Genomic DNA, 12,496 nt, shown 5'->3' on the forward strand with positions numbered 1-12,496 from the left:
CGTGCATGGTAGGGCCAGTGTGGCACCATCTGGCAGTGTCAATCACCACTACGGAGATGCACCTGTTGATTCAGAAAGTCCATTTCTGGTCATTTATCCTGCAGGATATGCTACAAAGCATAGAACAGCTATGCTTTGTAACATTGTTAAGGTAAAAAGAGGTGGGGTAGAGGCTTGGGGTGGGTTAGAGGCTGGGGGTAGGTTAGAAGCTGGGGGTGGAGTAGAGGCTGGGGGTATAGCTCTGCTGTAGAGCACTAGGCCACCAGTTCTATCCCCAGCACCAGAACAGAGTTTGGAACAACCCAAATGTCTATCCCAAGACTAGTTAAACAAATTACAGTTTATCCATAAAATTGAATGCTACATGGCTATAAGAGGAATCAGGAAAGTGTAAATGCACTGGCACATTATAGGAAGGGCAAAGCAAGATGATGCTTCTTGTGTACCAGGGTGAGAGAGGAGAATCTATATTTATATTTACTTTTTTAAAAAATATTCATTTTTTAGTTGTAGTTGGACACAATACCTTTATTTTATTTATTTATTTTTATGTGGTGCTGAGGATGGAGCCCAGGGCCTCACACGTGCTAGGTGAGAGCTCTACTGCTGAGCCCCAGCCCCAGCTCTTATATTTACTTTTATATGCATGAAAACTCTGGAAAAATCCACAAGAAATGAACAATAGTGGGGTGGGGCTGTGGCTCAGTGGTAGAGTGCTCACTTAGCACATGTGAGCATTGGGTTCGAAACTTAGCACCACATTAAAAAAATGAAATAAAGATATTGTGTCCACCAACAACTAAAAAGAAATTTAAAAAAGAGAAATGAACAATAGTGGTTAGCTGTGTGTGTGTGTGTGTGTGTGTGTGTGTGTGTGTGTGTGTGTGTGTCATGAGAGACTTGTAGAGATGGGAGTCAGTTCAATAAAAAATAAGTGTGGGATGGGGCAGGAGTTGAAGCTCAGCAATAGCGCACTTGCCTTATACGTGTGAGGCACTGGGTTCGGTTCATAGCACCACACATAAATAAGCAAATAAAATAAAGATCCATCAACAACTAAAACATAAGTGTTGAAGTTGATTTATTTAAACTGGATTTAACACACACAATCTCTCTCTTTTTCTCTATCTATACACACACACATACACACACACACACACACATATATATATATATATATATAAATGTTATTGAGAAACATTACCCATAGCATACAATGAATCCATTTAAAATATACAATTAAAAAATAAATAAACATAGGATTCAATGCTTTTTAGTGAATTCACAGAGTTGTGCAACCACCATCAAGTTTAGATCAATCAAGTTTAGAACATTTGCATCACCCCCCCCCAAGAAACCCCACACCCGTTAGCAGCCCCCCCCACCTCCCTGCATCCCCCATCCCTAGACGACTACTATCTATAGATTTGCAGATTCTGTACATTGCCTTAAATGGACTCACACAATCTGTGTCTTCTTTCACCCAGCATAAAGCTTCCAAGATCATTCCCATAGTAGCATGTGTCAGTTCTTTCTTTCTTTCTTTCTTTCTTTCTTTCTTTCTTTCTTTCTTTCTTTCTTTCTTTCTTTCTTTTCTTTTCTTTCTTTCTTTCTTTCTTTTTCTTCTTCTTTTTTTCTTTCTTTCTTTTTCTTTTTGGCTGAATATTATTCCTTTACACTGACATAACACATTTATCTGTTCATCAGTCAATGGATATTTGGTTTTATGTTTTATGTTTTTGTTTTGTTTTTTGGTACTAGGGATTGAACTCAGGGGCACCCCGACCACTGAGCCACACCCCCAGCCCTATTTTGTATTTTATTTAGAGACAGGGTCTCACTGAGTTGCTTAGCACCTTGCTTTTTGCTGAGGCTGGCTTTGAACTTTCAATCCTCCTGCCTCAGCCTCCTGAGTCGCTGGGATCACAGGCCTCGGCCACGGTGCCTGAAGTCAATAGATATTTGACTTGCTTCCACTTTTTGGCTGTGATATCCAATGCTACTCTCAACTCTCATGTATGGTTTTTCTGTGGACGTGAGTTTCCATTTCTCTTGGGTCTACACCTTGGAGCAGAATGGCAGTCAGGGTAGCTGATTTTAACTGTTTGACAAGCACTAGTTTATTTTCCAAAGTAGCTCCATGATGTTGTTACATTTCCCCCCAGCAGGGCAGGAAGGTTCTAATTTTTTGATACTTTTTACTTTAGTTTCTGGTGTCCTGCTGGGGTTGCGGCAGCCCTGGCATGGTAAGCATGAGCTCTACCCCTGAACTGCCTCCCAACCCAGGCCCTGCTTTCCTTTGTGCACAGCATCGCTGTGTGAACAAGGTGTGGAAGAGGTGCAGGCAGGCAAGCCAGGCAAGGCTAGGGCTGGGCCTTCTTTCATTTTTTTTCTCTAATATTGATGGTTTCATTGTTGGTGTGTGCCAGGCCAGCCAATGTCACCCTGCTGTGCATCTCATGTCTCGTTTTGAGCCCCCTCTTTTCTCATAACATTATAAATATCAATTACCGACACACAGGAAGTTCTAATTCATTCATTGTAACTGCTGCGTGGTGTGCCACCAAGTGACCAACCCATATTTCATTCACCATTCCCCAGGGATGGGATTTCAGCTGCCTGCAGTTTTTACTGCCGAGCTCAACCCTGTGCAGGGAAGGGGGGGTGGGGGTGGGGGTGGGGTGGGGTGGGGAGGGGGGGCAGCCCTCTATGGCTCTTCTCTGCTCACTTGGCCAGAGTTTCTTTGGAGCACATTTCTAGAAGCAGAGTTTCTGTCAATCTCTAGATGTGAGCTGGTATCTCATTATGTTTTTAAGCACATTTCTCTGAATACTTCTGAGTGGTAGCAACTTTTTATACGATGATGAGCCCTTTGGGTTTCCTAGTCTCAACAAAATGCCTTTTGAAATCCTTTATTATTTGTGATTGGACTGATGCTTTCTCTTCATATCTCTCTCTCTCTCTCTCTCTCTCTCTCTCTCTCTCTCTCTCTCTCTCTTTGGAAGGGGTAGGTACTGGAGATTGAATCTATGAGTGCTTTACCACCGAACAACATCCCAGCTCTTTTTATATTTTTTATTTTGGGACAGAGTCTCCCTAAATTACCCAGGCTGGCCTTGAACTTGCGATTCTCCTGCCTCAGCCTCCTGAGTAGCTGTTACAGACTTGTGCCACCTCACCTGGCTGGAATATTGAACTCTGATGTAGGCAAGTGTACTATTCTTCCCCTCATAGTTTATGTTCTTTGTGCCTGGTTTAAGAAATTCCTTTCTTGGAGTGGGGTACAGCTCAGGGGTATAGCACTTGCTTAGCTCCAGCACCACGAACAAACAAAAACAAACAAATTTCTTTCTGTCTCAGTTAATTTAAAGATATTCTGGATTTGCCTTCCTTAAATCATCTCAGAGCTTTTGAAGACAAAATTTTTAAAAGTATAATGTGGTGGGCTTGGTGGTGTGTGTGCCTATAATCCCAGCTACTTGGGAGGCCCAGGCAGGAGGTAAGTTCAAGACTCTCCTGGGCAATTTAGCATAACCCTGGCTAGACAATAAAATCGCATTAATGATGCCAGAGGAATCTGTAAGATGCTCTTATATTCCATAAAAGGGCGCATGGTTTAACAACTTGAGAAGCAACAGTGATCGCCTCTTTCCATCCTCGGGCCTGGGGGGTACCAGAATACGCCACTTGAAATGTGCTTCTTTGGCATATGGATATTCTGAGTTAAAGGTCACTGAGAACCATCAGAAAAGCTTAAAAATAGGAACCACATTTTTCTTTTGTAGAGGAAATTTACATCGATAGAGGAAATTTAGTCACTTTCCTTTAAATTGCCTCCCCTCACCCCCCCAGTAGCCCCCAAGCCCTTTGTTCTATGTTTAGCACATGTTGTCACTGAAGCCCAAGTTCCACTCACCCCTGAGGTCAACAGCACTGGGAGCTCCTGCGTACACGTGATGGATGCCCACGTTAATGAACTTGTGTTCCTGCTTCTTGTTAGTTTATCTTGACTGGTCTAGTTTAAAGCGTCCAGTGAGGAGCCTCAGATGGGTAGAGGAAAAGCTTTCTTCTCTACAGACCTCGAGCTAAGGCCAGAATTGTATTCGCTGTCATGTGGGTTTGATGGATGGTGGCTGGGCTCTGGGATGTTAAGACCCTGGACTCGATTCTCTTTCCCTGCCTTTGATCAACAGCCTTCATTCCCGCTTGTGACCCTGGGGCTTAGTTGGGCCATAATTCCCCGCTCTGGCCCCATTTCAATGCTCTGGCTGGCTCAGAGCCCTCCCCTGGGACTCGTGGGACACTTGTGGGGAAAGGGAAAGAGAAGCTGAAACAGCTGTTGCTCCTTCCTGAGACCGTGACAATATCTGATTCCTTCAGACACCTGCCACAGCATACTGTCCTTGGCCAATCGGCTTCCACTGTGGCCACAGGGATGGCCTTTCCTCGAAGCTGGGTGCTATCTGGAGCTCGGTCCATCTCCCTGAGAGTCACTCGGTGGTGAATGAACTGGGCTTGGCTTTGGGTTGTCAGCTCTCAGGGACTGGGTTGTAGAAGAGGCCATGGGTGGCTTCAAAATGGGAACTTCCCATGGAAACTTGCCCGCAGCTTCCTCCTCTAGGGCCATTTCAGGATCTTCCTGGGCCCCTTGCATTACTTTTAAGTCCCTACCACATCCTATTAAGCCTAAGAAAATTGCCTCTTCACGTTGTCAATAGGTGCAATTAGATACAATCATCTGAATCCAGAGGCAGTTGATTGATACTACATTTTGTAGACATTTTAATTAAACATTGGTTAGTTTCAATTTTACAGTGTTTTTTTTTTTTTTTTTTTTGAGTCAGTCTTGGTCTCCAGGTCTCCCATGTCTTTATGTGTCCTTGAAATGTTCACATAGTCAGGCTCTGACTTATGGAGTCTGATGGTGAAACGGTCCAGCCACCAACGTTCATCAGACCAGACTGACCAAGATCCTGATAGCCACAGAAACGCCAAGGATTCCCCAAGCACCTTCCTGGGTTTAAAATCATGGGCTGCTTCCAAAACCCTTTATACAGAGTAAGTGGATATTGCAGAGATTTTTTCTCCCCTTGGCAGAATCAAGGAATCTTGCTGGACCCCTTCATCTGTGTAAGATCTTGGAATGGGGTCTGAACCCCCTTCTACGTACGGATAAAACCACAGGATATTTGCAGACTTTCAGATTTTGAGTACAGCCGTGGCCTGTTGGCTAGCCTGCTTCTCTGGTGAGGGGCATATTTAGAGAATGGCCTCCTATCTCTCGCATCCTGAACGCACACAGAGTCCCCCAGGTTCATACCATGGGATCCCAGATCTAAAAGAGTCGAGCAAATGAACACCTTCCTCTTGGCAGAGTTGTTCATTGTGAGGAGTTCTCTCCTGTCTTAGGATCGCCAGTGTGGAATCTGCTTTGACAAAAGGTCTCCACAGCTGGTCTCTGTCTGTAGAACTATGAAATACAATAAAGCCTCCTCATTATGAAATCACGAAACATTCCTGAGTACTTCCTGAGGATAGAATTTGGGGGTCATAAAACAACTTCTTCTTCTTGTATATAGAATTTTGAAGAACAGTTAATCATGGGATGTTTGCAGAGCCCCTTCTTGTGCCTTGAGTTTTGTTCTGTTTGCAGACCGCCTGCCTGGGTAGGAAATCATGGAACGTCCACAGAACTGCTTTCCTTATCATGATGGAACATCTGCAGAGCTTCCTCATCTGTGTGGACTTGGAATGTTAGCAGAAACCCCTTCTGTGTGGAATTATGGGAGGCTGATTGAGCTCTCTCCCACATATGTGCTCCGGGAACCCTGACTGAGCCCCCAACCCTGTAGGAACTCCTGAAATGCTGACTGAGCCCCCAACCATGGAGAGACTCCCGAAATGCTGACTGGTCTCCTGGTGGTGTAGAATCACAGGCTGTTACTTAAGGACATTCTTCAGTATAAAATCTTGAAGTCCTCAGGAGGGCTGGAGGAAGAGAGCAGACATGGGCCATGGCTGTGCTCTATTACATGTTGGAGAGAAGCAGAGGATACAAAGTGCGTGGCCAGACCATGGAGGGTCTTAAAGACCAAATGAAGGTTAGGAATAGTTCTACAGACTATAAAGAGCCACCAATGTTTTGAGGTAGAAGAATGATGTGATGCAAATTATATTTGAAGAAGCTTGGGGCTGGCTAGCTCCGTTGGTAGAGTGCTAGCCTTGCATGCACAAGGCCTTGGGTTCGATCCCCAGCACCAAAAACAAAACAAACAAATTATATTTGAAGAAGCTTAATCTGGTAAGAGAAATAGATCAAATAAACTGAAGGGTGGTAGTTTATAAAAATAATTTTAAAGACAAAACAGAAAATCGATATTTACTAAGTACGATAACCTATTGTAAATACTTTCATGAAATAAAGGCTCATCCTCTAAAGCGAGGCTCAGCAAACAATCACCTCTGGGCAAATCTGGCCCACCACTTGTCTTTGTAAATAAAATTTTATCAGAACAGCCATGCACATTTGTTCATTTACTGTCTATGGTGGCTTTTATGCTACAATAGCAGATTTAAGTAGTTGTGCCAGGGATTGTACAGCTTGTTAAAACCAACAACATTTACTATCTGCCTTTTACAAAAGAACTTGGCTACAGAGCTATAGAAAACTAAGAACAGGGCTGGGAATGTGGATCAAGCGGTAGTGCGCTTGCCTGGTATGCGTGCGGCCCGGGTTCGATCCTCAGCACCATATACAAACAAAGATGTTGTGTCCGCCGAAAACTAAAAAATAAATATTAAAAAAAATTCTCTCTCTCTTTAAAAAAAAAGAAAACTAAGCAAAAAATTGTAAATGACTTAAATAGACCTCATCAGAAAAATGATTTTTAAAAAAGTGTGACCTAGTTATATGATAAAATATTATATAGCAGTAGAAATAAATAAACTCAATTTTCATGTATCATTATGGATACATGTTACAGAAATGATGTCAAGAGAAAGCAAGTTGCAGAAGAGTATATTTATATTCAGTTAGGATAGGCCAGGTTATGCTGCAGTAACAAACAGCCCTGATATCTAAAGCTTAAAACCATGTTTTCTTTCTTGTTCATGCTATGAGTTCATCACTAGTCCAAGGCAGTTGGAGGATTCCTTTTCATTCTAGAACTCAGCTGCTCTGTAGAACATGATGGTTATTTGGTAGAGAGAAAAGAATGGCATAGGACCCACTGACTTTTATAGCTGCTGACAGGAAGTGATAAGTGTCCCTTCTGCTCTGAGTCTCATTTCTCCTGAGAGTGACTGATTAGCCATAGCTCAGCTTTAGGCTACCAGGGTGAATCTCAGGGTCAACCACTGCTCAGCCTTCAGGAGTTCTTGGCACTGGGAGCCCTTGATGGCTGCAGTTATATGCATGCTTGTGCTCTTTATCTGCTGCTGCTCCTGGAGTCTGAACTTATAGTCTCTGCTCTGTGATGTTATCTTACTCCTACATGTTTATGGATTATGCAATGGCTTCCTCAGGGCGTGGGCCTGGGACCTGCTGTAGGAGAGTCGGAAGGGGTGAGCAGGGCAAGGTGATACTTATGATTTTTACCTTTAGGCTGGATCCTTCTTTTTGTGTTTGGCTTGGGCTAACCTGCAGCTGGGCGGTTAGAAGCACAGGAGGCTCAACTATGCTCTCCTGAGATCTACTCAGGGGCCTCCCTTTCTTTAGGCCATTCCCCTGCTCCAGAACCTCCAAGGGCTCTGTACAGCTCACAGGAAACAGTGTAAGAACAGCAAGGCTCCCGTGGATTGAGCACTGTTACATGCCAGGAACTGGAGGGACTCTTTCCCGAATCCTCTTGGCAACTCTAAGGCAAGGAACTATAGGATCTCCATTTTACAGTTGTGCAAATGAAGGTCCAGGAGATGAAGCAACTGGTGTGAATGAAAGAGGAAGGCCAGGAGGAGGTAGGACCCGTTGATCACCAGATATGGCTGGCTCCAGGGGCCTGCTGAGCTCCAGGGTCAAGGTCTTCCAGTCTCAGCCCTCACCTTTTCCTGTTTCTTGCAGGAACCAGCTGCTGCAGCCAGCCAGGTGCCTCCGTCACTGCCCCTTGAGCAAATCTGTCTCATGTCCCTTCAAAGTCAGTCTAGAATTTCTCAGGTTGCCTTCCCTAAGGCCAGCTACAATGAGTCCTGCCTTCACCTCCTTGTCCCAGCTTGCTCACCTCCCTGTCATCCCACAGCAGGACAACAGGAACCTTCACTTAGTCATCTCTGCCCCTGTCAGGCCCAGCATGCGCTCAAAGCACATCTGGTGTCTTTCCAGCATTTGTTCAACAATTATTGAGCACCTACTGGCCCTGGACACTGTGTAACATGCAAGAATATGGCAGAAAATGAAAAAAAATCCCTGCCCTTGGGGAATGTAGTTTCTGATCTGGGAGACAGAAAAACGAACAAGTGAATACATGCATGGACCATACGATGCCAGGGGATGAAAAATGCCACAGACAGGCCAGGGATGGACAGAGAGGCTGGGGACAGGGAAGCTCCCTTGGAGGAAAGTCTTAGGAGAGGTAACAATCGAGCAGGAAGCAGAATTCAAGTCTGTTTGATGGAGGGATTGAGCAGTCCAGGGAAGGAATGAATGAAAAACGAATACCCAGGTGAGCTGGAAACTTAACTTGGAGATGAAAAAGGAGCATGATGGGGGGAATTGAGACAGGGACCCAAGATATCTTTTTTCTCCCTTCTTCCATTAAAAAAAAAAGTAACCTGTAATCCTAGCTACTCAGGAGACAGAGGCAGGAGGATTGCAAGTTTGAGGCCAGTCAGACCCTGGCTCAAAATAAAATAAAATAAGATAAAAAGAGCTAGGGATACAGTTCAGCTCCTGGATCAGTCCCCAGTACTGCCAAACAGGAAGAAAAAGAGGGAGAGATGTAACAGAGGTTGGTCATCAGTATTTAGTCTGGATGTAGCAAGGCCTCCTTGTCAAGGCCTCCAGAATAGACCAGAAATTATAAGGATATGATACGATTGCTAATTTACTTGTTCTTGCTGCCCCCCTTCCCCCACTGGAAATTGAACCCAGGGGCAGGCACTGTACCACCAAGCTTTATCCTTTTTATTTATTTATTTTTAAATTTTGAGACAGGGTCTTGCTAAATTGCCTAGGTCGGCCTCAAATTTGTGATCCTCCTGTCTCAGCCTCCAGACTTGCTGGGATTATAGGCATGTGCCATCACAGCCAGCAAGGATAACAATTGTTGAATTCAGGTGGAGAGTGTACAAATGTGTTGTATTGTTCTTTTTTTTCTTTTTTTTTAAAGAGAGAGAGAGACACACACACACACACACAGAGAATTTTAATATTTATTTTTTAGTTTTCGGCAGACACAACATCTTTGTTTGTATGTGGTGCTGAGGATCGAACCCGGGCCGAACGCATGCCAGGCGAGCGCGCTACCGCTTGAGCCACATCCCCAGCCCTTGTATTGTTCTTAAAAGTTAAAACTTTTCTGTGCATCTAAAAATATTTCTTAGACATGGGTGTTAAAAAGGGTTATTATATTGGCTAAAGAAAAAGTATTCAAAATCAGATTAGTTTAGAGAGTTTGGTTCAGGGCCTTTCCACACTAACCTCACCTAATCTACATCACATCCCTGTGGGGTAGGTGGCACGGGGTGGGGTGCATTTCACAAATGAACAGAAACTCAGAGAGATAAGAGGTTTGCTCAAGGTCACACAGTAAAGTTTAGGCCAAGCCGAGAGTTGAACCCACATCTATCCAAATCAAAATTCTCTGCTTCTCTTTTTAAAGACTCTTCTCTCCCATCCCATTTCCCAGGGCTGTTGGATAAGGCGAGACCCATGTGCATTTACCATGTGTCAGGCATTGCATGTATCAGTCAAATCCTCACAACAATCTCAAATGGTCATTACTAATGACATTCCCATTGTATTAAGGTACAGAGAGTTTAACTAACTTGCTTAAGGTCACAAGCTAAGAATGGAAGAGCTGGGAGTTAAAGAACCCCGGCAGTCTGGCTCTATAGCCTCCCCTTAAAAGGGTCAAGTTAACAGTGGAAAAAGTTCAAATTGCTTTAGGAATATAGAGTAGGATTAATTTTGGTTCTCACAGAATCCCTGAAAAGTTCCCCACTCCTGGCTTCTGACATATTCCAAGACAGGGCTCTGGTTTCAGATGTGCCCACATGGGGGACACTTGCCTCTTGGATTCATCTGGGAGCTTCTTGAAGATGGTGGGGTGCTACTGTCACTCCCCATGGGTCTCTAGCTATTGCTCACTGCCTTCTGAGGTGCTCTGGATCAAGGCTGGTCTTTAGATATGGTCCCATGCTAAAGTGATGGGATAGGGCACCAATTTGCCTACAGAATGAGCTGCAGGGTCCAGAGAGACCACTGAGGCAGTTTTACGGCTCAGTAGTCAAGGGCCTGCCTTCAGAGTCAGGCCAGTTTTGCGTGGAAGGGCGTGACTTGCTTCTCCTTATAGCAATGTCAGTTTCCTCTTTGGTTCCCTGTTCCGTGGGATGTGCACCTGTCTACAGGTCTCCTACTTCACTTGCTGGCCTTGGGTTCAACCTGGGGCCAGAGTGGGCTTTCTCCACCTCAGGACCTTTGCCCTGCTGTTCCCCCTGGTGGCACTGTTCTGTCCTCACTTGTGGCTGGCTCTTTCTCACCCTTGGTCTCAGCTGATGTCAGCTGCTTAGGGAGACCTTCCTTGTCTACTGTAGCCTGCTGCCAACACATCCTCCTGTTTTATTTTGCTCATATCTGTTATTAGTACCAGATAATTATTGATTGACTTGCGTTTATTCTCCTCCACGTGAATATAAGTTCAAATAAGACAAGAGATTTATTCTGTTTTGTTCTCAGCACTAACATCTGCATCTGGCATCCAATAAATAAATAATGAATTGATTGAATGAATAAATAAACGAATGAATGAAAGCCGAGCCCCCCAAGCATTACAATCCCAGTTCTTCTGCTGCAGTGGGCTATCAGACGGTCAGACTTTGCAGATGGCCCCTTGGCCCCCTTCTCCAGGAGCCCGAGCGCGAAGCCGGCTGGCTCTTGAGAGACGCTCCCTGCAAGCCTGGGCGGTGGCCCCGCGGGGAGAGGGGCTGTCGTCATTTAGTGACACTCCCTAAAGCCGCTGCGCGGCCGCGGGGACGACTGGGGTCGGGTGGCGAGCGCGGGTCTTTTGCGACGGTGCCCAGCGGCACTGGTCCCGCCCCTCCGCCCCTGTGCGACCGCCAGCCTCGCCCCCGTCGCCCCGCCCGCTTCATGTGGCCCGTCCCGCGGCGGCCGTTGGCTGGGATCCGCGAGGCGGCGGCGGCGGCGTCCCGCGAGGCTCCGGAGACGGCGGCCGAGGCCCAGGCGGCGGCGCACTGGAGCGGCAGGAGCAGGCCGCGGCCCTCAAGCGGCCGCCCGGCTGCAGCATGTGCGCCCGCCGGGGGCTGCTGTGGCTGCCGCGCCGCTCTCTGCTCGCCGCTCTTCTTCTTCTCGCTCTCGTCCTCGCTGCTCTACTCCGTGTACGTGGCACCCGGCAAAGGTAGGAGGGGGCCTCCCGGGACCCGACCCCCACCCGGGCCAGCGCGCCTGAGGCCGCCGCACCTTCCCGCCCGTTGCGCCCGGCCCCGGGGCCCCGCCCGCCGCGCCGCGGACCCCTTCCCCCCCCCCACGCCGCGGACCCCTTCCCCCCCCCCCCCCGCGCCGCGGACCCCTCCCCCCCCCCGCGCCGCGGACCCCTTCCCCCCCCGCCCCGGCGCGGCTCCCGGCATTCGGCGCACCGACCTGGCGCCGGCGGCAGCGCCCCGCCGCCCGCACATCCTCCCCCGGCGCCGGAGCCCCCTGCCCGCCCGAGCCGCGCTCCCGCGCCGGGTCTCCGGTTCCCCGGTCCCTGGGTCCCGCCGACCCCTGGCCCGCCTGCGCTGCCCACTCCCCCGCAGCGTCGTGCCGCCTCTGGCCCCCGAGTCCGAGCCATTTCATAAAGAAAAGTAAAAACTGTAAAGGTCTCATAATACCAAGGTGCTGGTAAGCAACAGAAATTCTCATACCTTGTGGGTAGGAATGCATATATTTTCCTCATAAAAGTCTTATGAATCTTTTATGAGGTTTATTTCTATATATTTTTCTTATAAATGATATTTCTAAATTTTATATTATCTGTTGTTCTCTGTGAGAATGAAATTGATTTTTTGGTGATTGTTGTACTTATGTTTAGCAACTTACCTGAACTGCTATAATACAACTAATGACTTGTCTATAAATTCTTAGGATTTTCTTTATAGATAATTGTATCCCTAGTAGGTAATCCTAAGTTTGTTAGCTTTCTAATGCTTAGTCTTTTAAAAATTTTTATTTATCTTATTTTGCTGCTGGAACCTGTAGCACAATTTTGCTAGAAATAGAGATAGCAGGCATCTTTATGTTGTTGTTATTTGTTGAAATTTTTAATCTGTCCTTTATCTGATTAAA

This window comes from Ictidomys tridecemlineatus, unplaced genomic scaffold (genome assembly GCF_052094955.1).
Source record: "Ictidomys tridecemlineatus isolate mIctTri1 unplaced genomic scaffold, mIctTri1.hap1 Scaffold_164, whole genome shotgun sequence".
NCBI lineage: Eukaryota > Metazoa > Chordata > Mammalia > Rodentia > Sciuridae > Ictidomys > Ictidomys tridecemlineatus.